We start from the raw sequence: 13,782 nt of genomic DNA on the forward strand, positions 1-13,782 counted from the left end.
TGCATCTGTATTCACTTAATCACCAGTATCTATCTTCTAACTGACACCCAAACCCAGCACACATGACCTACTGAAACTGGGCTGCGTTCACGAAAATGTTCTTTCTCCCGTCTGCTCCTTTGTGGCGTGCTCCAGAACCAGCTACACGGATCATAAGTTTGGCCAGAGTCCCGGGGGGCTTCCAGAAAAACTGAAGACCTCATTGAGGAACTCACTGAGAGACGTAGAAGGCCTGCTGGCGCCACAGCCTCCAGAAACCTCCTGGCATAATGGATGGAGGTCTTTGCCAAAGTACTGCTGACAAGAAAATGTCTGATCCATCGGTTTCAACAATGGAGGAACTAGATTGACTTCCCCCACAAAATGTATAATAACTACGATTATTTATGATTATGATGGTTGGACGAACCCTTAAATCTCTTTAAATAAAAGCCCCTATACCCAGGAGTTTAACTGTGATTCATCTTTCGTATAAATGAGCAATTGCAAAATATACAGTAAATGCAATATTGCATTTATTGTTCTGTCCCAGCAATCTATTGGAATCCCTTAAGCCAGATGAACAAAAAACTTGTTTGTCGAAATGTGAACCTCCATTTTGAAACATGCAAGCCAAAATGGAATTCCAAGCTGCATGCTCATTTGGATGAGCCTGAATTTATAAATCTGACCACAAGCTTGGACACTGAGACTATAAAGCTGGAATTATAAGCAGTTTATTTGATGTGGCACCATCTTGACAGCGCGACTACAACAGGGATTCACTTACAATAACATTGGCATTTATGCCAACTCTGACCAGCATAAATAAACAAGAGATTGTGTTCTGACCACTTTGAATAAATGCAAACACAAGGGATGCTACATGTCACCCACAATTAGTCAAGTAAACCTTACTGACAAATTAAATCAGATTATTTTCAAAAACGTTTTCTAATATACACATCTTCTAAAGGTGTACTGAAAAACAGCATGAAGGTTTGAAAGCTGCATGGTGAATAAAAGATTTATGTGACCCTGCACCAGGAATGATAAGACTGGATAATTTTGATATAATAATATAATATTTTATATATATATATATATATATATATATATATATATATATATGATTATTCAAACGGAGAACAAATATAATATGTTTACGTTTATGTAGATGCAAGTTACAGACACTATGCTACTTACAGTTAAATATATATTTTATCCTAAACTATTTAATTTTTTTAAATAAAATGATATAATGACCTCAGAGAAACAGGTGTGCTTGCCTCAGGCCTACTGTGCCACACTATATCCTGTCTAGACAAACATAATTTCCTTTCTGGAGAGAGGGTCAGCTTGTTTGTATTTTTATGGAACTGCAGGGGAAAAGTGATGTTAACTCACTTTGGACTGAGAAACAATGCCGCTTTTTAGCAGTTCCCGAGCTTGGCAGGTTTTGGCCATTCAAGGGTGCAAACTGTCAAGTTAGGCCATAAATTATTCAGTTAAAAAGTTTTACCAATGCAGCTGTATAATATTTGGTGTATGATCCATTTTTCATTTCACAACAATAAATTAATGGAATTGGAAGGAGTGATGGTGGAACTTCTAAACTTTCTTAAAGTGTTCTCGCACATTAATTGTATTTCCCCAGCTACATCAAATACATCTAATTGGTTTTCACCCCCCCCCCCCAAAAAAAGGGAAAAATTTAAATAAATGCCCTGCTCTCGCTCGTCCATATAATGCCTTTAAACCATTTTTAGAAAAGGGATGAGTGAAACATATAAATTATTATATTAGTTTAAAACATATATATCATACTTGTCTTAATTGTTTACATTTTTAGAAGGCACATTAGCTTCTTTCAAATTTGCAACTGCATAAAAATATGGGTCGATTTTTGCATGGGTCTGAACAAAAACAGCAGACGGGCTAATTGAATATGCTAATTCATTCTTTTGCCACTAGGTGGCGCTTTTTAACGGCTCTATGCAAAGCAGTGCTGCATTCATAAACGCTACTTCATTAGGCATTATAGGAAAGATTAAATGAAAATGCCATCAAAACTTCTCTAAAGGCAGTTGGCTCCCTTCAGAGATTCATTCATATAAAAACACCCGCACAATGTTTTGACTTTGAAACCTTCAGCACTTTTAGTCAGTGAAATAAGCTTTTTGAAGTTCAGTCATTGCATTAAACCATTTCGCAATTCCTGTCATTCGTCCCCAAATTTAAAACATTGTGAAAATATAATTAAGACTTTTCTTACACCATTTCAAGTATTTAAGAGTTTTCATGGCCTCAAAATTGCTACAGTTAAATTAAAGACTTTTTTAAGGACTCGTGGGAACTCTGTATTTAAAGGGGTCATGACGTTTTTTATTTCTTTTTTTTATATATTCTTCGAGGTTTACTTATAATGTTAATAAAGTTTTTTGCACAAAAAAATAAATAAATATGTGGGAAAATGATTATTTTCAACCCTGATTCTGACCCTCTGTCTAAAAAGACCTGTTTTAAGGGGCGGGCCCTTTAAGGCTTGTCAGGAATCGTCCACTGTTATTATTGGCTAACGTCACTGCATAGGAAACAGTATCAACACCCCCTCACTACTGCATGTGAGTGTTTTGACAACATGAAAGAAAAAATAAAACGGTAATTTCCAGACAAAGCATTATGAAATCATTTACTTACGGTTTGTGATGCAGCTGTAGTCAGATCTAGTACCACTTCAACTTTCAACAAATGTTTCTTTGTGAACTCTCCATGACACTGTGCCTCGTTTACAAAACAAAATACTCCGAAAAATCCTCTGACACAATCCGGGATGCCATTAAAAATAAACTATCCACTTGTTCCTTACGCTGAAATCCTTTTGATATCTGTACAAAGACGTGAACGAGCTGTTTAAACCAAACATGTCAAAGTGAATGTTCTTTCACTCTATTTGTCCTATTGACGACAGAATTAAGCATGTGGACTGTGTCAGAAAGTGAATGCACATCTGTATACTGTATCCTCTGTAAACAAGATAGTGGCAGTGATTGTAATTTCTATATGCTTTTGACGCAACGTGACACTCGCATTCAGCGTAATCAAGTGTCAGCCGTTAAGGTACTAAACGCCAGTAGGCGGGGCCTATTTGTCGATTTGTGACTATTTGTCGATGCCATGCTCTGGACGCGGTGTTTATACAAATGTTTGTGCCCGGGTGACGTCATCTTGCAACTCAGATCCAAAACAAGCTGTTTTTGGAGCTTGATTAAATAAATGGTTTGTTTGTAATGAGGGGGACATTTTAAGCTATGAAACTTGCAGGATGTTTAATGGTACAAAGACTCCTCTTATAAGCCAAACGAACAAGGTAAATTATTTCTCATGTTATGACTCCTTTAAATAGACCTTCGGACAGGGCGGTGATATATTTTGGTAGCCTCACTGGAAGACACAATAGCCCCGGGATGTCAGGCTAGCAATTTTGCGAGCCCTGTATCCCTTTACGTTTTGATACAACACAGAGCATCAGCAGTCCCAGACTTCAACATTTCAACAAATGTGAATGAAACAGCTAAAGTGAGTCACCGGGACATTATTTGCCCACTCCCTTCTGGACCGGCTTATACAGCCAATCCCAGTTTCTCCCACCATCTACAGGAAGTCACACTGCCTCAGAGCAGTCTGAAATGGAAGCTCTGGCAGTTGGGGAACATTCCTTTGACCTCATGTCCTTGGGGAGAAACACACAAACTGCTCCTTTGCAGGCTTGTTTTTAATGCCACTATCAGAGAGCTCACAGGGAAATATGTAACCTCTGGGTTGTCATTGTGTCTCACAGTCTTGGGAGAAGCACTCTATGGAATAAAGCAATGGGACCCTGGTGACAAGCTGCTTCCCAGCAGCTTTCCACACTCTTAGGACCCAGTTTACAAAAGGTTTGCATGCATAAAATCATGTGCAAACTTGATAGCAAACACAAGGAAATTCAAAATGATCTACTACTAACTCTACCTAGCACTGTCTTTCAGATACATATGTCAGTTTCCTTTAAAGTGACAGTTCATCCCCTACAAATGTGACCTCTGAGGGGGGCAGCCTTTGAAATGAGACACAGCTTATGTGTGCAAACCAATAAAAACTGAAAAGCAGCTATTAACCGGACTTCCACTAGATTTAGCTGCTAGACAACTTTCCAAAATCCCACCCTCCAAAGACATGCACACACACATACAGAAATGTTGTGAGACTGTTATTTCTAATAAAATAAGCAATAAATTTGATGTCAGCAAACCCAAATTGTGAATGTAGCTTTACACTGATCTTGTATAAACACCGTAACATCAGTTGTCAAAAGCAACATTAAGATGTTAACACGTTAACACAATAGAGGATTTTTGGACAAAAAAATTGCTTGCGACAAGCCGTGAATCGGGCCACAACCCCCCAATCGTTCAGGGGTGCAAATCAGCCTTAAAATCCACTAGTGTGCGGCCAGCCTTAGTGTGCTTGCATGACACTCTCAGCTTCCTGGCTTTCCATATAAGGTCTGGCCTGTGAATATCCATAATGACTGACAGGGAGAAAGTTCTCCTGATTGGCTAAACAAAGAATCTGACAGCAGCGTGTGCTCATATTTTATAGTTTACAGAGCCAGAGGCTGTCACAAAGACAAGGTTGATATTTCAGAACAGCTATTTCGGTGATATCTGTCATTTTCTGCATGCCATTTCATAACAACAATTTTTATTTTTTTATTTTTTACAGCACTTTTAAATTTGAGCGTGTCCAAACCTATTATTTGCACATTTATTCATAATAAATCACCCGAAAAGTTCCCACGAAGCACACATATGCAATTTGTTAAGACTGCACAAGCACATAAGCATACTTTTAGAATTGAGATCTTAGTAAATCAGGGCCTCAGACTTTATTGAGACAACACAGAAAGTCAGTTTGGAAAGAATTGTTCATGTAAGGACATGTACACTTGCAGAAATCTGATGTACAAATCCCAACAAATTTTCTCTGACCACAATTTACACCATGCTGACAAATTTACATGCAGCACAAAGGCTGAGGAAGTCAGAACATGCAGACAAAATAATTTTCATCTTGTCTTCCAGTACAAATAATAAAAAATTCTTAAATCAAGAAACATTTACTTGAAGAGCATTATTAGTTAAGATAAATTGTCTTGTTTTCTGAAAAATCGTTCAGAATGAAGGGACTTTAAGCTGCCTGTAGGGTAAGAAATAAACTCACCAAATTGGCAGACGTTTTTATTGTTTTAAAAGTAAAGCAGAAAACATAACTTATGTAATATCTTAAGTAATGTTGCTTCTCAAGTAGATGTATACTATCTTAAGAATAAGATTTAAGAATGTTCAGATATTTATAGTCTTCTGGTGAACTTTCAAAACAAGTTTTTAAAAGTAGGTTTTAGTTGCAGGAAATCAATTTCTTCAAAAATATAAAATATTATTGTTAAATTATAAGTCAAACACAAGGCACTTCATGAAGGATCTTTAATCTAAAAAGACTATATTAAAGTGGTCTGTACTCAGAGGCTGTAACTGTTCCTGCAGCTAATGTCACATCTGCACTAAAATCATCGAAGGCCACAGCTCAGTCCATCTCAGTTTCCATGAACGCATGCCAGGGCTCAAACACTAACGTTTTTTTTTTCTTTTCCTATTATCTCACACTGGCTCCAAAGACAACATGCTTTTCACTAACTTGCCTTCTAAAGACAATTTAGCCAACTTCGTCTTACACAGCTGCTGTGTGCATAAGCCTTCAACAGTATGTCTATAGATGTGAAGTCACATGTGTTGATGTAATATCCTGAACATGCTGTGACTCACACTAGCACTGTATGAACAAGTGAGCATATGTGAACTCCAGGAAAGGGTCCAGGCTTCTGTGAATTAAAGGTATTTTTAATAAGTTTTTGCTCTGGATCACCAAGTTTGGTTGAGACTGAATATTTCCTCCCAAAACAGTTAGCTTTACCGCATAGTGTCCAATAAAGTCAACCACAAGAGTGGCAGCAGTTCTCAGTTTCTCTCTCTCAGAACCGACTGAAGTTTACAGACCTGGTCATTTAAAGGGTTTAATAAAATAACCCCTACTGGGCTGTAGGTATTTTGCAAACTGTAAAGTTACACTAGTACTGTTTTTGCCTCCCCCCGTGCCTTGTAAGGGTGTAAGACAGCACTTAAACAAGCGTCACATTTTTTAATTAGGGTGATTAAACAGATGCGGGTGCCATGACATCTGGAGTATCTCAAGTCTGGACCTGGGTCAAAATTAAAAATGTTCACTAGTGCACATTAGCATATATTCAAGAAATCGTGTATCCTCTTAGGCTAGTGTTAGCATCTGACAGAAATCATATTTGCCATTTCACATGATTCACTGTGTACGTTTGAGGTCAGTAAGATTTTATTTATTCAAAAATGTAATACTTTATTCAGCAAGGACACATTAAATTGATACAAAATTACAGTAAATATATTTATCTTCCTGACCCCACATTTTTGTACAGCTTTCTGTGAATTTGTAAATTTGTATCAGGATGCAGGTGAGGAAACAAATTTATAACTGTGAAAGATCATACTATCAAAGTGCTATCAAAGTGTTAAGATATCTCAGATATCTCCTAAAGATGGAGCCAGAAATATCGTATAGTAAGTTTGAGACACTAATGTTAATTGAATAATATAAATAATGTAGTACACCTCAACCAGAGCAGCTGTAACTGAAATAATTCACAATCAGCAATGTAAATCATGTTAAATTATAGTGATACCCTCTTTAACTTTAGCCTACTCTTCCATAAAGCAATAGAATTATCTTAATTGATCATGAGTACACTAGAGTGTTACTTGACATTTAGAAGTTCAAGTGAAATACAGACAGCAGCAGATGTGAGTCCATGTTGACTTATATCAGTGTATTTTTTTTTCCCACAGAGGTCAAACATGGAAACATTATAGAGGGCCGAGTATCAAACAATCCAGCACAAGACAAATGACATGTCTGAAATAACATGGGGTGGTAGGTCTCCACTTTCTTTTGGATCTTCCCTTGGGATAAAGACTGGAGATTGAATAATGAACTGATCTGTGAAATGGTCTACCATTTCTATAATACCTGGAGAAGTTCATTTACAAGTACTCCCATTCATCTCAATTGCAGCTGTTCGACTATCTTGTGTTGTTTGCAAATAAACTTATTTTAGAATACACAACTACTTTTTAATAGTTGTCAATTTACAAAGATGATTTTGTTTTTCCTCAGGAGAATGGTGTAATTACAGAAGTTACCAGCAAGGGTTAACTCAACCATGCTAACCAGCCAAACCTTGACCCCTTATAGCTTAACTGGCTCTTAATCGTCCTCATAACAACTGATAAGAACTGCAAGAAACAGCTGATCGTGTGACCTTAACATGGAGGCCACCATGAACCATGAAATCAAAATTGACAATTCTTATTTTTTCATGGAATGTTAAAGGGTTTATTATAAACAATAGATCATATCTTGATCTTTAACCAAAAACATTAACTTCCCCTCCCCTTCTCTGATGACGTGTGACAGGTTTGAGGGCAGGACTATAGCAAATTAGCGGACAAAATCAAGTCTCACCTTAGACTTTTCTCATTCAAGCCGTTCTCGTCACAATAGGTGAGGAAAAATGCATGATGCAATTCCTGTATCATGCTGACTTTAAAGTCACTTTTAACAGCCAGACCAGACCAGACTAACACAAATCAATGATAATCGCAAATGACAAATAATATGCTGACTACAATGTAGATATGATCCAGGCTTCAGGGAATGAAACAGAATTCCACAAATCAGCAAGGGCCTGGACAGAAGATATCTCCTGTGTTCTTGGCTCTCAGCCCCGTTAATAAAACACCACTGCTTTTGGAAAGTTAAAACTCTCCAGACAACATCAGATCTTTGGAATGTCTATCTCTACATATGTGTGAACCTGTAGAACCTTCTTTCTTCACTGGAACACAAAATGAGATATTTTGAAGAATGTCTCAGTAATTCAATTAGGTTGTTTTTTCATACAATGAAAGTCAATTAGGATGTTTTTGACCCGTGATTCTTTATATACACAATAACAGCTGTAACATGTTCCACAGAAGAAAATTAAGTAAGTGAGATGCAGATTTAGAAAGACATGAGGGTGAGTAAATGATGACAGAACTGTCATTTTTGGGGGAACGTCACATTTAGGAGCTTATCCTACCCAAATAGGCCCTTAAAAAGTACTTTGTTGGAATACAGTAGTCATGTTAATTCAGTCAAACTAAATAATATTTTGACTTTAATCAAACTAACTAGTTTTGATTATAAAACACGAGGCATTCTTAGATAACAAACAGTGTATGCTTTTAATCATAATGCTTACTTCAGTATCATATAAATGCATAGCAACAATACCGTAGGTCTGAAAGCAGTTATTCTGAAATTTAGTAGGTTTCTGAGGTCAACGCTATAGAATAACAGAGTCATTATTTTTGACAAAACATAATGATGTGACATCAGCTCCCATGTGTGATCATATATCTCTTTGTACACCTGAATCGTTTTTGAGGGGTGTATGTGCGTGTGTGTGTGTTTCTATGAGATTGAAGGGGCTTGATAGGAACCTGCATCTGGTTTTTGACCCTTATCATCATCTGCTAGAGCTGCAGCTGCAGCCGCCCCCATTCCTGTTCTTACATACACGATTACACACGCACACACACACACACCAGCAGCTGTCACTGCTCAAAACTCTGGTATCGCATTTCTCGCAGAGGGCTAGCTCTCCACATTACCACCACGAGACGCCAACACACACAAACACCACAAGAGTTTGATACATTCACCCTGGTTTCTGCCAGGCCAACAACAGTTTCGCTAGCTGTTAGTCTGGTTGATTGCTATAACAAATTACATTTAGATTCTGGCTAAAATGGGAAGGGAAGGAGTGAGACATCAGTTTTAACACATACCATACACAACTACTTCTCTCTACCTATCATCAGACGGCCTCATGATATAGTGCTTCACAGTGTGGTAATTTGTGATGAAAATGAACACTGCTCCCCTCTCCATCAATGGCCCCATCAAAACCTTCAATTATATCTAATGGTGCTTTTCATTACGTTTCTCCACACAGTTAATTGAGACATCAGCAAAGCCATTCATCAGCCTTAAAGATTCATCAGCCTTAAAAACTCCAGACCAAGAGTGCAAGTGAAGAGCGTGTCAACAAACATATGAGGCAGGTGTATCTGAAACTTCTGACATATTTCTGAGGTTACTGGTTGATGGTTAGAAAAGCCGAACTATTTTTAGTTTCAAGATTTAAAAAAATCTATATAAAAAATAATAATAATAAAATCTAGAAATCTAGAAGTGACGATTAATATTTGTTGTATTAACCTGTTTAAAATCTATTAAATCTATTAATGCATTTTAAAAAAAAAACAATACATATAATGACTTGAATATACTTTTTCTAGTGAAATTTTTTTTAAATTATTTTTATTTTTTGTCTGTATTCAAATTTATATCAGATTTTTCAGGACTGCCATAATGTATTTTTTTTTTATGGAAAAAAAAAAAAGTTTTAAAAAGCTGAATTTTTTAAAATATGTGGTACAACCGACATGCAAATTTATGCAGAAAAAAAATAAAATACTGAAATAAAATAAAACATTAAATATATTTTTGGAAATAATGAGTAAGATGCATACACTTCAAGGTGTAATTCAAGGTGTAAGAAAAATATATATTTTCTTGTACTTTCCTATAAACGTAATTTTTGTACCTTATGTAGTCTTTAAATCAAAACTTTTCTTGAAAATAGTATAAAGTTTTTCAAAACCATGTGAAATCAGAATATTTCTTACAACTTATTTGTTGGCTCATTTGCACAATTAGGAATTGAGAATTGGGGTTTGACTCTCAGTACATTTGGCAAAATTTTCAGATTTTTTTCTTAAGAGACTTGGTTTGACCAAATTTATAAAATGAGAGAGAGAGAGAAATATTTAAGTCTTTGAGTTTTACTTACATTGAGTTAACTTAATGTTCAATGATGTGCATGTAAATGTGCAAAATATTTCCTTTCTGGGCGTGCTTGGGCTGTAAATAGCCACATTTGTGTATATCAGTTCTACTGATCTCAGTTGCTAATGGCAAAGGTGAGTGATCTCAGGCTTGGCTGGCTCATGTCTATCTCTGGGTGGAGATGCTGTTTAGGGTTGTCACACTGCCCTCATCAACTCCGGCTACATGAACAATAGAAATGCTGTTACCCTCTCTCGCTCTCTCTCCTAACCTCTCTCTTTCTCTCTGGGCAGGTATTTCCTGAGGGAACATGGGCCATTATCACAGCTGAAGGGAGTCAGGTTTCTCCACTAGACTTGCTCGCACTCAAATCAATACCTGTTTCTGAATGCGTGGGCCTTTGCCAAGCTGCCTGACCCCCTCAGCTGGGGGAGCCCACTTTGTCATGCTCAATATGGCTGTCTCTCTCCGAGGCCAGGGCAGGATGCAGGCTTGGGGGCCCCAGAAAAGACTCAGAGGCCCCAGAAGAGCCTGAACTCGAAACACACAAAACATTGAAAACAAGGGAGGAAGGACGAGAGCAGGAGGCCTGAATACAGGTGTGCAGCTGCTGGTAGGCTGATGTTACAGGTTGAGAAGGTCAGAGTATGGCGGTTTATCATTCGGTACTGTTAAAAACATTCAGAATCAGAAATGAAACACTGAAAAACTCTTGGGATGGAAAGTTCAATAACATATCTGATACAAAATGGCATCACACAGCCTCATAACTTGTGCTTAATTGCTGTGCTTAATGAGGAGAAAAACCTCATCTGACATCCAACATGAACCCATTTTGATAATTTAACCAAGAAGACCGTTTTGATTCATGACTCAATTTCAGGGGCAGGAAGGAGTCAAAATATGTTCCCCTAACATTTTCTTTAACTTCCTTCAAACCCAAAATATCTGCAGAACTGATAATGGAGAGGTCGATTGGTGTTGTGGGAGTACGAATTGTAAAAATGAATCATATTGCTGTCAAAAAAGGAAAAGCAACAGAGTCTTTCCAGATGTGAGTTTTGGTCTTTGTCTGTGATGAAGATGCAGATATCTGGACATCGTAATCCCAAACTGGCTCGGAGCCCAGAACTTTCCCCCTATGATTAATGGGGCATCTGTGGAGAGATGGAGTCATGGCGAGGGGTACTTTGCTGCCTTTAGCTGATGCAATAGGGACAGGTGCTGATTTAGTACACTCAGTTTGCTGACTATCTACGCAAAGCTAAAAAGAAATGTAAAAATAATATTCCATTACAAGTTAAAATGACTACATAGTGTAGACTATATAAATACTTTTCTCCAGAATGGATTCTTTGAGGCTCTTAAGAGGGTAATCAAACAATCTCTGCATATGTAAGCAGTGACAGGCCGTGTGCTCACATTACAAGGAAAATATGACAGAGATCAATGTTTCAAATCTACTGTGCCATGCGGGTATAGGGGATCTCAGCTGGTAGACAGTAAATGAGCTTGTTACTTTTTATCAGAGAACATATACAGTATATTGCTGCAGAGAGAACAGTTTCAATCTCCATTCTCTCTATTGCTAATCAAAACAAGAGGAAAAAGTATTGAATATGCTTGTAAAATGAAAGCTATTAAAAACTCTATGTTTATAAGACATAATTGACTTTACACATCTGATATATGGCCCAATTATCTCACTTATTAATGTCCTGGCATAAAGTGGAGGGCTTATTTAAATGGTTTTAACAAGTAATATTAACTATGGCTTTGGAGTTTTTATGGAGACAGAATAGAATGAATAACAAACACTGAGAAAAGCTCATTGAAGATGGATGCCTGCCAAAGTTGGCTCTTTTATGATGCTTTTTACATAAAAATTTGGAACCAAGTGCCCATTGAAATGATCTTGGTTTTGAGTTTTGGAGCAGAACTAATTTCCCTCCAGAAAGAAACTTGTCTAACTTCTTGTATTTCTGAAATGGACTGGAATACTTTCTCTCAGAACCCTTTACACAACCCTTTACACACACAAGATTTTGAGGTCAATATGACTACTGGTTTGAAAAAAAAATAATTTCACGCAAGCTTGACTATGTTAAAGACTCTAATATAAATTATTTTAATCAGTCGCTATACCCTACAGTTTTACCAGGCATTACATTTTAAACAGTAGAAATAAATGCTAAATTAAAAAAAAATAATAATACAAAACAAAAAACCTGTATATGATTTATTTGGTAACACTTTATTTTAAGGTGTCATAATACAGAGTAATTACCTAATTAAGTACTTAGTAATAGCCGTTGTACTTACATTAAATAAAATGTACTTACCATGTAACTAAGTTATGGAACAGCATCTGGTTGTAGCAGTTTGTAATTATGTAGATGTAATAGGCAGCTGCTGTTACACATATGTAACAGGCCGAGTCTGTTACACAGCTACTTGTACACTTAAGTACAATCTTGATACACTTTATTTTAAGTAGCTTATGCCTGTGAAATATTCTGTAATTGTCTACCTGGTCTCATGGCATTTACGTACCTGGGTGCACTTTCACGCAAATTTAGAGAGTTGCGATTAATAAAGCGTAATTTTCGCACAATTACTTGAAGAATATCATGCTATGACTTCAAAACAATATTAATATGCTGGGAGATTTGAAAACTGATGCTTTTGAACGTTAGCATCGCACACATCCAGCTTCATATCTATGGGTTTTCATAAATGACAAGTTTGTTCGGTAGCACACGGAGACGGACATAGGAGACGAGAATCCCGGTTCGTCATCCCATGTAACTACAGTTCGACAAAGCAGTTACAATCTGCATAAAAGGAAGTTCAAATGGCACAGTTAATAAATTTTTATATCAGTTTTGCATTTGTTAACACTATCGGGTAGGTTTACGGTTGGATTTGGTGTAGAGCATATTTCCAACACGACAGAGCATTAACTTTTAGCGACAGTCCCCGGATATTTGAATTCTGAACCGCAATACGTATCTGAAGCAACACTGCGGTCAAGCCAGCCGCCACTCCGAAATGCATGATCAATCTCGCACTGTTTTGTTGTGCGCGCATATACAGTGCATTACGGCAATCTTCCACTGGTCTTTCGCCTGCATTCACTTAACTTCTACATGCAAACAAGAACAGGGAAATAAGAGTAAGGGTAATATACAGTATATTAAGAAAATGAACTATACTAATTGATAAAAATTAATGAAGTAATATCAGATTAACTGTCTGTAATATTATTATAATAATCTCTAAAAAAATGTATTTTAAATAAGCCTTATAAAATTAAATTGTCTAAAAGTGTTAAGTAACAGCCTAATAATTATGGTTCAAACAAAATGATATCAAAATAACTGATGTTGCATTACAAAATCTGATATAAAGGTTATTTTCCTGGGCATTTCAGATAGCTCTAAAAAGGAATGTCCCTGTTACCACAGACTAGTTTCACTTCAGATTGATTGTAGACCTTCTCAGGTTGTCACTCACCCAAAATCAGGTAAGTCTGATGTTGCATTACAAAATAAAAGCTCTAAAAAGGAAAGTCCCTGTTACCACAGACTAGTTTCAGAGATTTTGGAGGGTTTTGTAATGTAATGATTTTGGGTGAGTGACAACCTGAGAAGGTCTCCTATCAATCTGAAGTGAATCTATTCTCTGGTAACAGGGCCTTTCCTTTTTAGAGCTATC

General features: G+C 36.9%; 1 long non-coding RNA gene across 2 annotated transcripts in view; it reads left to right on the top strand.

Moving 5' to 3' along the window:
- The window catches only part of LOC131540306 (uncharacterized), a 36,509-nt gene extending 24,412 nt beyond the window's left edge, over nt 1-12,097 (top strand). The window contains exon 3 of one of the 2 annotated variants that reach the window (XR_009271242.1): nt 10,359-12,097. This is a non-coding gene — a long non-coding RNA (uncharacterized LOC131540306). Of the gene's footprint in view, nt 1-6,956; nt 7,087-10,358 lie in introns of those variants that run through there. The other variant, XR_009271243.1, reaches the window with a different exon arrangement.
- The last annotated feature ends 1,685 nt before the right edge of the window (nt 12,098-13,782 follow it).

Source organism: Onychostoma macrolepis, chromosome 05 (genome assembly GCF_012432095.1).
Source record: "Onychostoma macrolepis isolate SWU-2019 chromosome 05, ASM1243209v1, whole genome shotgun sequence".
NCBI classification, from domain to species: domain Eukaryota; kingdom Metazoa; phylum Chordata; class Actinopteri; order Cypriniformes; family Cyprinidae; genus Onychostoma; species Onychostoma macrolepis.